This window comes from Gymnoscopelus braueri (genome assembly GCF_963280865.1).
Source record: "Gymnoscopelus braueri genome assembly, chromosome: 20".
NCBI lineage: Eukaryota > Metazoa > Chordata > Actinopteri > Myctophiformes > Myctophidae > Gymnoscopelus > Gymnoscopelus braueri.
In genome coordinates this window covers 30,053,401-30,059,779 of record NC_137622.1, presented here as the reverse complement: position 1 = coordinate 30,059,779, position 6,379 = coordinate 30,053,401, and positions in this window count along the sequence as shown.

The following is a 6,379-nucleotide window of genomic DNA, read 5'->3' as shown; positions in this document are numbered from 1 at the left end:
GTTCGTAGGTACCACTCACTAACGTACACAAACAGGGGCAAAAAATGTCATCTTTGCCTCCCAGCCTTCAGGGCTGGCAGAGATGATTATACTAAATATTGGGAGCACCTGCTCTTTTCAAGAAACAACCATGCTGATCGACTCCCAACAGCACTATAGGTCTTGTGTGATGATCTAAGACAAGCCATTCACAAATTTGACAATGTCTTCACAATTTGTATCTTAATAAGGCAGATGGCTGTACAGGCTGGCTTTACATCTAACAACCTGCTGTGCTATGTCCTGCTCTTCTCTAGTCACACAGCTATACACATCAGTACACACACACACACACACGCACGCACACACACACACACGCACGCACGCACGCACGCACGCACGCACGCACGCACGCACGCGCGCGCGCGCACACACACACACAGCGTTCATGCATCCATGCTCAATTTTATGACACACATGCAAATAAAGTTCATTCATATGAGTCACAATGCATAAACAGGTGGAAGATATCATTCTCAGATGGAGATGTCCATTACTCTGCTCAGTCTGTCACGAACAGTGAGCAGTGAGCAGCTGCAGTGTCCTTTCTGTCCTGTATGTCGTGTGACTGCCAGGCTGAGACCAAAGGGCGACATTTCCCTAATGCGTTTCATGTTGTGTCTACGGCTATACGCGCACGTTTACCTTTCCTTCTCTCATCCTGCTGCATTGTTTATTTTGTGTAGCGTGCATGGCACCAACACTGTCAGGGTTAAAGGAGTAGTTTAGCCCCAAAATGATTTATTTTCTATCAATTACACACCCCATGAAGCCTCTTGAATTCATGGAGATTTTTTGTTTTTTTGTTTTGCATTCCTAAGCCAATGGTTTGGTCATCAAATTGTTGGCTGAGGAATGCGACAAAAACAAAAAAATATCCATGAATTCAAGGCTTCATGGGGTGTGTAATTGATAGAAAATAAGTCATTTTTTGGGTGAACTACTCCGGGTTCCATTCCCCATGTCACACTATATGCCTGTTGAGCTACAATAACAAAACAAAAAAACACATGTCTACCTCTTTGAATCTCTCTCTGAAAAGCAACTGTGTGTGTGTGTGTGTGTGTGTGTGTGTGTGTGTGTGTGTGTGTGTGTGTGTGTGTGTGTGTGTGTGTGTGTGTGTGTGTGTGTGCGCGCGTGCGTGCGTGCGTGCGAGAAATAGTGTGAGTGTGTGTGAGAGAGTGTGAGTGTGTGTGCATGCATATCTCCAGACTGGTCTAGTCAAACCTGGAATTTAAGTCAGAGGGGGGATTTCCACGTGCCTCTCAATTGTCTGTTTGGAACATTAGAATTAATGTGTCATCCCGCCACTGCATCCGCTATAGCCTGCCTTCACTTCCTATCGACTACGGGGAAGAAGAAAAAAAAAACTCTTGGTAACGGTAAACTTAAGTAATGCCTGACTCACACATTTCGAGTAAAAGCCTAATCAATTCATTTCATTATGGGGTCTGGCTTTGAAGTTGCCACTTGGACGTGAGTGCCACCAAGTGGTGACAATGCAGATGTTATGTCATGGTAATTAAAAGCATGGATCATCATTGTCAGGGGTTGTGGTTTGGAATTTATGAAAGCTAAAATCCTCAACACATGCACTTCATGACAAGTCAATTGACAGTAGGCTGTGATGTGAATATAACCATTGCAGTTTTTGTGGCAACTTGTCTGGCTTCGAGGAGTCTGGTCACACGGTAATTGGCATGAGTCATGGTCTTAATATGAATGACTTGCTTCAGGTGTATCATGTAATTATACTACTAAGAGGCATCTTTTTCTTCCTTCAAGTAAAGCAAGCAGTTCATCCTATTCGTATTTTTCTTTTGTTGGAACGGTCGGAAAAGCTGAGAGGTAGAAATTTGAGTATAGCATCACAGGAGGAAGGCTCTGGGGAGATATGATCCAGGCTAGCAGGGGTGCGATAGAGTCCTAATAGTCCTCCTTCCATCAACAGGCATTTACCAGCATTCTTAAAGCAATGGTGTCCAGGGGGACATCTAAAGCAATTGAAGATAGGCAATTATCTTATTTTTGGCAGTTGCACTCATCATCTAGAGTGGTGTAGCTGCCCCTTCTTATTTAGAAAGCACTAGATTCTAATATGGATTATTTGTTGTATTTCTTAATGTATAAAATACGTTTATTTTCATTAAAAGTTTATTGCACTGCTTATCATAATCCATTGCTGCTTTAATCACTTAGGAACCTTGTTACTGGGACTGAGTTTAATTAAGATGTGTCTCATTTTGCTGTCTGATGGTAGGAGTCTTACAGTATGTCATAACTCATAAGTCATATTTAATTAGAATGCTGCACTTGAACAGATGTCTTTTTGAAGACCCAGATTTAGCGTGACTAAGAACCAAGTTATGACCACGGCCAGGGACATTAACTACGTTGCCACTTTCTGCTAAATCCTAAAACGATGTACCGTAGCCAGATAAGGTACGATATCCTTAGTATCCCCTTGAGGAAATGTGTCCTCTTCATTTGACCCATCCTAACTACTATTAGGAGCACTGAGCAGCCACAGCACAGTGCCTGGGGACCAACTACAGCTGTAATGCCAGTACCTTGGTCAAAGGGGAATAGTAGGAGTATGTACCTATAGCATGCATGTAATAATGAATTAGACTTATTTCATCCCACGGGGGAAATTCCGTTTTTAGCTTCACCCAGCTGAACGCTTCTCAAGTGAGCACATGGGTGTGTGGGGGGAGTTAGGGGTTAAGTGTCTTGCTCAGGGACACCTTGTTAGATTGCCGGGGCTCGAACCTGGGACCTTCCGCTTCCTAGGCAGGCTCTCTAGCCCGGTGGGGGTCGGGACCCCAAAATATTTTGGGAGGGTGCCCAGATGATTAGCTTACTGTGCAACATTGTTTCTCACTCAACAGTAAACAAACCAACATACAAATACAATTGAATGACTTTTAAGACCTTTTTAATACCAAATTGTCAAATATTACGTACGAAATAGGCAAACATTGTGAAAATAGCCGATCTACAAGTTCAAGTCTCGCATGCGTGAGGCGTTGACAATATATATCTGTAGAACCGAGTCAAATTAAATGTATAATGCCTACAATTCTAAATGCTTGTCAGTTCAGATATGATTGTTTTGGAGGGGTCAGAGCCTGAAAGGTTTGGGAACCCTCGTTCTAGCCATTCAGCTTCATGGCTGCCCTATGATACGTCTTTTGGTGTGGCAGGAAGCCCACACAAGAAACCAGGTCCTCCTAGCTGTGAAGCGACAGTGCAAGCTAACCACTGCAATAATTGAATTGAGTACAATGGATCACAATGAAAACAACCCCCCCCCCCCAGCCTTTTGCCATAGTTTGTAATATACTGCTGTACTGCTTCAAACTGCTAATAAAGTATGCAATCAATCAATCAATCGCCACAGTGGTTGTCAGAAATGATAGCATTCATAAACTGGATCTGTTGTATTGAAAATATTGACTGCTGAAATGTGATACTTGCATCACTTTCTTTGAAACTAATTAATGAATACATATCATTTTAGAAGGTACCATCAAATAGATTTAGTCTCCACTATGTATATGTCATAATAAATAACATGTCCTCTTCAAGTTAACTAGAACTCAGTTTATTCGGGTGAATGATACAGGCAAATAAAAGGAGATGCGTATACGTACATACAGTAAACATACAGTATTGGCCATCATACAAATCACACAAATTACTAGCTTTCTTCACCCAAATCTAATGATGTGGTTGTGTTGTGGACGGTCCGAGACGATGAACGTTTTCCTCCATCACCTCAACACACATATCACTGATTGTGAAACATTGAACTAGAGAGAGGAGAAACTAGTTGGTGGGGAGAAGAAAAGCACCAGACATGGCCCATGGTCAGACGTCACTTATGTTAATGGTCCCAGGGCCTTCCACCCAAATGACCAATTGACAGTGGTGGAAAGTAACCTTTTGATTGATTGAATACTTTAGCAGTTTGCAAAAAAAGGCATGGTGGCACATATTTATACAAAAGGATGCTAAAAGGATAACCCAATAAGCCCAGGGCTTGTTTCCATTGAGGTCCTGTGTATTCAATTAATCGAGATAAGTATGTACTAAGTACATTTACTGAAGTACTGTACTTAGGTACAATGTTGAGGTACTTTACTGGAGTGTTTCCAATTTTCTATACTTTGACTTCTACTCCACTACATCTCAGAGACAAATATTGTACTTTTACTCCACTACTGAATTATTTGAAAACTTTAGTTACTTTGTAGATTTTGATTATTATTACAAAACATACACTAACCACTTCAGCCATACATACTTTGGCTATTTGAAAATAGCAGATCGTAGATCTGCTAGTTTCTCGAGTTAATTTTTTTTGGTACTTAAAGTATATTTTGATGCCAATACTTTTGTACTTTTACTCAAGTCAATTTTGATTACCAGACTTTTACTTGTACAGAGTGTTTCTACATTGCGGGATTGATACTTTTACTTAAGTAAAACATGTGAGTACTTCTTCCACCACTTCCAATTGATGCACCAACCATGAAGCACCAACACAACGCTCCACTCTCCTACTGATAACAATGGAGTTTAGGTCTCACACAAAGTTTCAAATAGTGTCACTGTTTGCACCATGTCATGACAATTACAGGCTAGGCTAGATTGGGTGGATCGAGGTAATTATTAATCTAAACCTACAACCAACCAAACTTAAAAACCTCTGAGCCAGTAGCAGTGATTTGAATTCATCAAAAACTGGGTCTGGTCACAAATGTTTGAAGCACACAATCATAACACCAGTTAACAAATTAATAGGAGTTTTATTATGACAGGATTCCAACCAAACAGCGAGCATATCGTTGCTGTCGGGCATATTCTATATTCTAACCATATTCTAACTTTCCGTGTTTTTTCCGTAAATTAACGCCCTACTTGATCATACAACAGCGTCACACAAAAGCATCAAAAGTAGCAGATCCGCAAGCTCGAACGGGCGTTTTGAGCTTGTAGATCTGCTACTTTTGCTACTTTTGAATTTGAATCCTGAAAAGTAACAGTTTTGGACATATGAGGTTTCCACCCGACAGCGATGACACAATTCAATCCAAAGATCAGTTATCTCAACAACAATGGCTACAATCGTTTCAGTGGGACGTCTTCAAGTCAATGGTTTCAAAGTCATCCAAATAGGGAATACAAAATTATGATATCACAAACAATGTGTTAAAAAGAAAGAAAGGTACATTTAAAACAAGGCTAGAAACGACAACATGTAAAAGAGGGAACTGACCTGAACATTTAAAAAAAATAAACAATTTGAACAACCAAAAAACGTAACTAAAATAAAAATATCACCTTAACATTTCACTATGAAGATCCAATAAACAGATCCAAGCTGCTAAACAAGCCATTAGTCCTGCTGATGTATTAAAGCATACACTTAAAATATGTCTAAAGCTGCCATATTGGTACTATACTGTGTAGAGCCTTAGATCAGACCCGAAAGAAACTGTCCCATGTGAGTGTCCTGTATGCAGCCAAACCAGACACTTACTTTTCAAATTGTAACCTTTGATTGCCAGGTGATAAAAGCATAATGTCACCCTGCTAAAATAATGGCCTACGTCATTTTTTCAAGTTGTTCAGAAAACAGAAAAAAAAAATGAACCAAAACAAAACTTTACGATATTTCGTAATCATTTCACCTTAAACGTTTATAGCAATATAAGACTAATGACATGCAAATAACGCTGTATGTCAGTTATGCAACATAAGAGGATTGAATGACTTAAGCCAATTTGTGTTTTGACTTAGGCAATTATTGTAAACCTGACTCAGGCCAAATTATGAATGGAGTAAGTGACTTACTCCAGACTTTTTTTTTGTCACATTGTCTTTGTGACTTAGGCCATTAAATGGCCTAGGTCACACTCTCGACATAGGCCATTATACTACTGGGGTGGGAACAGCATGATCCTTCTCAATAAGGATGTAGGTGATTTTACCACAGGTGGCCAGTGTCATGAAGAGCTGATTTAGGCCAAAATAAAACATTTACTCAAAAAATGCCATTATTTTACGAAGGTGACAATAAGTAACACAAGGAATTAAAAGTTATTATGAAGCTACCCCTGAAATGAATTACTGTTCAAGAAACCTGACCTGGGCCGGAATTTAACAGTATAAGTGCAGTTTGCAAAGAGAAGAGACCAGGACTCTGCAATAATAAGGAGGTGGTGCAATGTCCGACGTCATGGGAGCTCTATGCTGTTGTAATATCATGTCCTTTTGTAAAAGACTTCGGCTGCATTTACAGTACAGTTATTTAAAGGCACATTCTGCAGTA